Source organism: Halichoeres trimaculatus, unplaced genomic scaffold, assembly GCF_033239565.1.
Source record: "Halichoeres trimaculatus isolate MK-OKI-2021-1 unplaced genomic scaffold, fHalTri1.1 fHalTri1_scaffold_20, whole genome shotgun sequence".
NCBI classification, from domain to species: domain Eukaryota; kingdom Metazoa; phylum Chordata; class Actinopteri; order Labriformes; family Labridae; genus Halichoeres; species Halichoeres trimaculatus.
The window spans coordinates 14,949,732-14,958,353 of record NW_027437198.1 but is presented as its reverse complement, the minus strand read 5'-3'; the positions used below and the strand labels follow the sequence as shown (position 1 = coordinate 14,958,353).

The window sequence follows — 8,622 nt, the reverse complement described above, 5'->3', positions numbered from 1 at the left end:
ATGGTCCTAAAAGAGAAAACATCCAGTGTACGACAGATCAGTTAAAGCTGTTGTAACGCTCATTCTTTTCATGCCTCCTTCATCTTCCTTTTCCTCTACACAGAGCAGGAATTGGGCATATTCTTTACAACAGTAGCACCTCAAAGGAGCTTACACAGTAACACACATCATCTAGACATTCACACTGATCCGCCATCCTCCTCCCTTATCTTAAAATCTATTGGCCCCAAATGGTATTATTGACAGTTCTCCTTATTCTCCAAGTGGGAAACAGGTAACACTGCTGTAGTCATCCCCAAATGCTGGAATTATTAAGACTCAGTCTCTCCGTCTTTTTAATGAACATTCAAAGATTGCCATGCCGCTTCAAGTCATTTGTACAGATTTTACTGCACTAAATATTTTATTTGCAAACATATTGTGTAGACAAGGTGTTTGCATGTTTGTTTACCTTGGCCAACAAAAAATGAAAAGGTAATTCATATTCCTGTATATTTTGAAATAATTTGTTTGGTAATAAAAAAGTGTTTCTTTATTACTACGCTTTCATTGAAAAAGAATAAATAATAATAATAATAATAATAATAATAATAATAATAATAATAATAATAATAATTATACATACATACATATATATATGTATATATATATATATATATATATATATATATATATATATATATATATATATATATATATATATATATATATATATATATATATATAGAGGGGCATATATATATATTGCATATATATTGAAAAGCAAGGTGATTTTTTCTTTGTATTTCCTTCCCCTCATTTTTTTTTATCAACTTCCTCACGTGACGTCACCAAACCCTTGTAGTCGCGTGGGGGTGCAGCACGACCTCGTTCCTCCTCAAAACTTTTTACAACATTTCGTTTAAAACAAACAAAACAAACAAAAAAGCGTCAATAGCGCCGACATTCGACTGAAAGAACCTTGTTGCACAACTGTGCTGCAACATTGACGGAGTTTAATCCGAGAGGTGACACAATAGAGGGGCATACAGGTAAGACAAGGTGTGCAAAGTGCGGCCTACGTGCTTGCTAGATGCTAGCTGGCTGTTACTAGAAAAGTTAGGTGAAGTTTTATTTTAAACAGTGGTTTCATTGAGGGTTTGCATTTCTTGTAATAAATACTGTCACAAGATGTCACCAGAGAGCTACAATGTAAGACTTTTGTGAGTCAAACAATATGAAGCTGTACTGGAACAGGGACACCACCAGGTAGCAGTAACAGCGTATGTTTCACCGCTTTCTTAAACTCAGTTGATGTGTTTTTATGTGAATATTTTAATAATACAACACATGAAGATCCTGTCTTCAACCTTTCATTCAACTTAACTTGAAATAGTGTTTCCCCTTGCATGGAGTTTATTTTTACAGAGTATTTTAACACATTGAAGGAGCAGACCAGCTGCTCACCTGATCAGATAATCAGTACAGTGCAGTTTCTGTAAGGCCAGACCCACTCTGTGCACTTGGCTACCAAAGACGCACTCTCAGCAGAAACATACTGCTTTTGCATTCATTAGATGACTCCTCTTACACACACACAGGGGATGTGTGTAAGAGGGGGATGCAGCGGTCAGCAGTTCTGGAGGAGAAACAGGACACTACCCCTCAGATATTTCTCATGTATTATGCATGCCTGTGATGATGTCCGGCCTTGAGCTTGGCTGTGTGTGTGTTAGTGTGTGTTGCATGTCTTCACAGAAGCAACATGATGTATCAATACTCAGCTCTTAGCTCTGTCAGATACTAACTGGTATGTGTCTTCCTGTTGTGCAGTGCAGTGCAGGCCTGATGAGTGATTGGAAGTCTTATCTGGATTCATTCAGGAAATAGTTGAAGCAGGTCTCTAATGAAGATTAGTGATATATGGACTTTAGTCATCAATAAAAGTGATCACTGTCACCTCTGTTGACCCAAGAGTGTTTGTTGTGTACATACAAGACTGCTGGCATTTTTATTGTGTCGCAAACATCTGATCTGTTGATCATCCTCCCTCATAAATATAGTTTCTCATCTAAAACATCTGCATTGCTTGTTGACATCAGTTCCTGTAAGCACACTTTACCCTTAGGGCTAATTATCCTTAATTTGTACTTATAACTCGGATTAAGTTCAGCATATGAGAACAAAGCAATTGCCCTTTAGAAAACCTGTTTTTGCTCCGGCTGTTTCATAACCTCTGCAATTGTATGCACATGTGAGGGTGTGGAAGCTATGAAAATGTTAAGCAACAGTTTACTCTGATCTGTGCTTGGGTTGAGCTTGTAAAGCTGATGACAGACATCTGTTAACCTTGTTTCACCTGGGTGTCCCGCACTCCGCTGTAGGAAAGAAATCCATTCAGCTGATTTTTACAGGTTGGAGCCAGAGCAAAGGAGGCATGTGTTACTTGTGTTTGGTATTTCTTGCGTGTTCAGGAAGTTGAGTTATAAGTGGGTTTCTGTATAGGTGTTAACACATGGGAGGCAGTGCACACTGTTGATAAACTTTCTTCCCCATTCTCAGAAAAGGAAGCCGGGGTGTGTGTGTCTAAAATAGCTCTCTTACTTACTGACCCCATACACACACATAGCAAAACATTCACTCCATATGTACAAACATTGAATCACTGTGAGTGACAGTCGTGCCTGTTGGCACTCACGCACCCACAAGATATTCTTGGCAGGGTGCAGATTGTCTGAGCCATATGCTCATGCACTCATACATACAAATACAGAGCTAAATTTGACTCCTCATGAATCGACACACTGCACACTGTACTTGGATTGCTGCATGTTTAAACTCATGCAAAGATGTTTAACTGCCCATGTACCCTTTACTCTTAAAACAAATAGGATGTTGGTAGTTAATCTTTTTCTTGCCATTACTGGAGTCATTAACTATTAAAGCTAGTTGTACACACACTGATCAAAATGTTAAGACCTGTTGAATAATTGCAAGAATTTACATTTTTCACTGTTAGATCTTAAGAATCTAAGTGGAGTTTCAAAATGCAAAAAGCAGAAACAGGAGGGAAAAAAACAAAAACAATTTGCATTAATTTTATAAATCAATTTATTGCGAACAACAACAATAAGTTGTTCATCAGCAGATCAAAAGTTTAAGACCACACCCTTCCTGGAAAAACCTGGAAACAAAAACCCAAAACCCCTCAAAAATAGAAATGAAGGTTTCAGAAAAGGACTCTGTAATGAGGAGCTCCAGCGTTCTTATTCACTATGAAAATTGTTTTTGGCACACTTAATTTGAGTATTCCCAGAAGGCTAGTGTAGAAGGTTGCTCCAAGGGGTAAAGATGGCAAATTTGTGTAATTTTTAACTGGTCTTAAAAATTTTGGTACAAACCAAAAATTGTAGAAAAAGTTTTATTAAAAAAAAATGTTTTTTTTGAAGTCTTGTGAAAACAAGGAAAATTTCTTTCTACACTAGCATTATTTATACTATTTTTAATGCAAAACAAAGAAAAAAGGACTAGTGTTACTAGGGGTGGGTGAAAAAACGAAAATTGGCATATCGGGATTTTGTGTTTGACGATATCCATATCGTCAAAAAAACTTTTTTTTTTTTTTTTTCTCAAACTCGTCGTCATTTCAGCTTTTGGTGATAAACTACATTGGAAAAAAGTTACCACTTTTCTCCAGCAGAGGGTGAAATATTTCTGTCTGACTCATGCGATGTGCATTTTACGGGAAAATATGGCTCCTGATATAGTCTGTTAACATCATTTAACGTTTTCACTAAGAATTTTAAAAATCATAAATATTGAAGAATCGCACTTTAAATTGAATCGGCAACCCAAAAATTACAAAAGAATCAAATCCCAAGTGTAGCATATCATCCCAGACCTAAGAGTTACTGCTTTCAGATTGAATTCTGACTTCTGAGACAAATTAACGGTGCAACATTCACCCTAGGTTTGTGTAGCCCTATACCTATGCAGAAACCCAATTTTTACCTCCTTAAAAAGTGTAAAGCCTGGTTGACCCCATGCTGTACTCTGACATGAGCGCTAGGTACTTGTGGAAAGTGACCTGGCTGCAGACACAGCAAACCTCTACGTGCATGCATGGTTGGAAGTCAGAGCTCCATGTGCAAAAAGGATCTCAGTTACTGAAGGCAGCACAAGCTGTTAGATTGGGAGTTAGAGGCAGTGCTAACTGTAAGATATTGATGTCCTATGATCATAGTAATGACGGAAGCCTCAAGAAACCCAATGAATCATTGATTAAAATTTGGCACATGGCTTATGGATGATATTTAAGGCAGTATTTTGTCTTTTTAAAGCAGTGCTGTGAGTAATCACCTTAAACCCTCATTTTTTTTTAACTTAAAGAATTCCTCTTCTTCTTAAGAAGTAGCCAGATGAAAACTGACTGTTGTGCAAAAATCAACTTCACCATCTCTCTATCCAGCTTGTTTAATTTCCCAGCTCTTATATTAAAGCACACAGGTTAAACAGGTCCAGGTTTGAGCTGTGTTTTCTGCTTCCTTTGTAGCTTCAACAAAGACGACCGAGCGACTGTTTTTCCTTCACTTTCCTGGCTCGTCTGATCACTGTGCATGTTTGTTTCCATTGATTTGCAAGCCTTTAACTGAGTGTGCCTGTGTGTCTAATTTTAGCCAGTTGTCTCCTTGCACAAATTACCTTTATGGAAGGATTTATGTGTGTGTGGATGTGAATGGAGATGTGTGGTGCTCCAGCCTCCTCCAGAGTGAGTCATCCAGTGACGTAAACAGCTCCAGTCACTTACACGCCTGGCCCCAGCACATGGCTCTCAGACAACACACTCCCTGCCTTCACGTGCTCTCCTTCGACTCCCTCTCACTCCCTCACTCCCTCTCTTGCCTTGAGCCGAGCTTTTTCCCCCGTTTTTCCAACCAGGAACCCACCCATTTCACAGATTCTGCCTGTTGCTTCACTCACAGTTATTTCCCCTATAAGTACTCATGGATAGCCCAGTATCTCTTAAAAACAAACCAAACAAAAGTGACTTTCTAGATTTCAACAAACTCCTCTTTTAGTCCACATTTGTCTTGACGCAGTTTTTTTTATTTACTGCTTTATGTCCAGATGGCACTCCTCCTCCTTCGCTGTAACTCATGTCTGTGTCACATTTTTCTCAAGCTCAATGTAAACATGTCACAACTGCTCAGGCTGTAGTTGCTATTAATAAGGAGCGGTCGGTGAAGGAGTTGCTTAAGAACTGAAAAAACATTTGCCACGAGTTCCAGAGGGGGGGTTGTTGGAAGGAGGGAGGGCTTCTTGGAAAACTGGGTAATATGAGGACGTGGTTGAACTTTAAATCAAATCTAGGAAGCCTCTCAACCAACTCTTGTGCTTTAGTGGCTACTTTCTCAGAGTCAGACACAAAACGGCGTGTGTTTATTAAATCTAAGTTGTTGGAGACCGACAAAGACAGAGAATCACATTCTCTGTTCTGTTATCTGTCCTCTGCAGTATCATGATAAAAAGATGAAGTTCCAGTCATAGGGTTTTTGAAATGTCATTTTAATTTTCTGGAAATGCTGCCAGTATGCCATCTCTTTACTTTTCATCTCCTTTGTTGATCCTATTATGTCAATCCCAGAAAGTCATTCCTGTGAATAGTTGTTTTTTAAAAACTTGTTGAAAATTTGAAGAACTCTTGAATTTTACTAGTTTTTTGTAGTTTGTCTCCTCTGTAACCACCTCCCAGCACACCTGTTGAACATAAACTCCTATCATGTTATGCTGCTTTGTCAGCTAACGCAGAGCTCTCTCAATGATGAAGCCCATGGTGCCCCACTTTAATTCAGCATATAATCAACAAAACAACAAACAGCAGCTGATACTATAAACCCTGCCTGCCCCAGTTTGCTCCCATACCTGCAAACCCAGCCACCCCACCCCATGCCCTTGGCCCGGCTAGCTTTGGTGTGTCTGCACTTTACGTAACTGCCAGCCTTGGCCTGAGTAAAGGTGTTACAGTAACACGTTGCAAGCTGACTGCATGTGAGCAACTACTCACATGGGGCCTGCTGTTCACCCTCCTCCCTCCCTCCCTCCCTCCCTCCCCCTCCAGGTGTTTGGATTAGTGGAGGAAGGTTGAGTGGCGGGGAGGAGCAGGGAGGCCTGTAATGTAAACTGACTGCTCTGCTGTTGCTATGTACACTTGTAACCCACTTCTGCCTCTGAACTTCCTTTTTCTCCACATATCTTAAGGCCCTCTGACATTTCATTGAAGTTACTAATGCTTTGTCTCCTTATTAATGTGTTTTTCATTGGTACTTCAGTTTACATTAGCTTTTCCTAATTTTAGACCACATGGAGCTGGTTGTGTTAGCTTCAACAGTTTGTTTTAAGAATGGAGCTCATAGAGACCTCAACACCTCTTATCTTTAGTGCAAGTTATATAACAGTATGGATGAGTCAATAAACAATACATAAAGACAATGTTTTGTTGACTCATTTACTTTGAACTCTTTTCTAAAATTTATTATTATTTAAGCATATTGGTATTTTTAGTGCTTTTATTTCATATTCAACTTTTATCCTAATTTTATCAAACATATTGCAGTTGTAACACTTAAACTTCATTTAGACTTTTAAACTGGTTTAATGATTTTTTTATGGACCTGCATTTGTCTCCGCTCCAAAATCTTTTTATATTTTTTGCTGTTATTCTATGTATATGTTTTTTTTTTCATTTTTAAATATTTATTTTATTTGAATAAATGTCAGTATAAAATTGATACAATTACATTTGTTAATTTGTCAACATTTGCCATACATATATAGTCAAATCTTATTAATGCCAAACCCACCCACACACCCCCAGGTGTCACTTTCAAGGATGTGCAACTTGGAACTGGTATACAATCATTTTACAGATGTGTGTTTACAAAGTAGAAACAATAATAACAACAACAAAAAAAAAAAATTAAAAAGAGGAAAAAACAATAATTAACATGATAGTAGTAATTTTAAAAAAAATTCACACTAGGCAATGCAATATATAGTTTAAAATAATTAAAAAAATAATTGAATACATAAAAAAAGAGAAAGATACATTAAGTTAGTCATGTTCAGTATTCCTCCCGTCTAGAAATATTTGTAATTCCTCCAAAAAATTGAGAAAAGGGATCCATGTCTCTAACCGTAAAACACTTTGAACTGTATTTTGATTTCTATGAAAGGTGCTACACGTTGATAAAAGTTGATTGATTGATTTATTTTCTTATGATGTTGACAGTTTGAACCACTCGACTCCGAGATACACTCCAGACTTTTAAGGACAGTAAAACAACGATAATGTGTCAGTGTTATTAAGGTTTACTGGTTGATGATATGTTATCTAGTGACTTACTCATGGTCCGTAAATGATAAACTATGATAGAGGTCGAGTAAACTTAATTGCTCTGACAGAATGTCTTTTTACAAGGCCGTTCTTTCTTACAGTGGCCAAACTGGAAGCTGGTAGTAGCAGCCCTGAGTAAGAGATACACTGCCCTGAGAGCAGCTTCCTGCTGAGTGGTGAAATTAGCTTACTGCCCGGGTCAGGCTTAGAAAACACACAATTGTTAGCTATGAAACTTCATTACAGCCATTTATGTGGTGCTAGTGCCTGGAGCAGCCTCAAAGGACCCCACTCAGGCCACCTAAGATGAGGGAAATGTTTACCCCCATCACTCTTACTCCTCTCTTATCCCCAGTGTGCCTCCACAGTTATGGGTCAGACATTCTTAACTGCCGTGAATAAAACATTAATCACTGATTCTTTAAGTACACTGCTTTCCAATGTAAACAAGCTCATTACAATCTTCTTTGCCTCATTAATGATAAAAACTGTTGAATCTAGTGCCCCTATAGGCCTGGCGCACTTTTGCCTTAAATGTCAAGATTTTCCGTGTTTTCTTTTTCTGTTGTTTTCTACTTCAGAGTTTATGTTAACAGAGTAATTACTGCAAATACAACTGTTGTACATTAAGTTTTCATTAGACATTCTTTATATAATTTGCATCATTTCTGCAAAATGTTTCTCCTAAATAAGATTTTTCAAGCTATTGTTGATCTGCTGCAGTTTTAGGCCACTTTAGTTTATCTTCAGAATGTAGTCATAATGCAGGTGCTAAAGCAGAAGAGGGTTAATAAACATAGTTATTATTCCACTTTAAGATCGACAAACATTTTGCCTTCACTTTTATCTCAACCAGAAGGCATTAAAACTTAATTACAGGTGGTTTTCTTTCAAAAGACTTGGATCATAATGAGGAAACAAGGAGTTGCCTGTAAAAATAGTTTATAACTGATAAGGAAATTATTTATGATTGAATATCTTACCTAAGAAGATAAAGCCATTGGTTACAGATTTTAACACTATTATCTAGACTGGAGACTGAAAGCTAAAACAGGTTGAGGTTATTTGGTATCTTAATAAAAAAATTATGACAGGGAAGACAATCTGCCAGAACCGTTTGGTAAACCTTTAAAAAAAACTGCAGAAGGAAGTAGGTGGTATGTTTTGAACACTGGTGACATGAATCTTTATTGTAGTACTGGTTGAACTTGAGAGGTTAGAAACACTTCCTGTATACGTGTTTTGTCTGA

At 37.6% G+C, this 8,622-nt stretch overlaps 1 protein-coding gene across 1 annotated transcript in view; it reads left to right on the top strand.

Annotated features, from left to right (window-relative positions):
• Positions 1-829: 829 nt before the first annotated feature.
• plppr2a (phospholipid phosphatase related 2a) overlaps positions 830-8,622 on the top strand; it is a 146,955-nt gene continuing 139,162 nt past the window's right edge. Inside the window, exon 1 of the mRNA XM_074696134.1 lies at positions 830-1,031. The gene's annotated coding sequence lies outside the window, so the exon portion shown is untranslated. The remainder of the gene's footprint in view (positions 1,032-8,622) is intronic.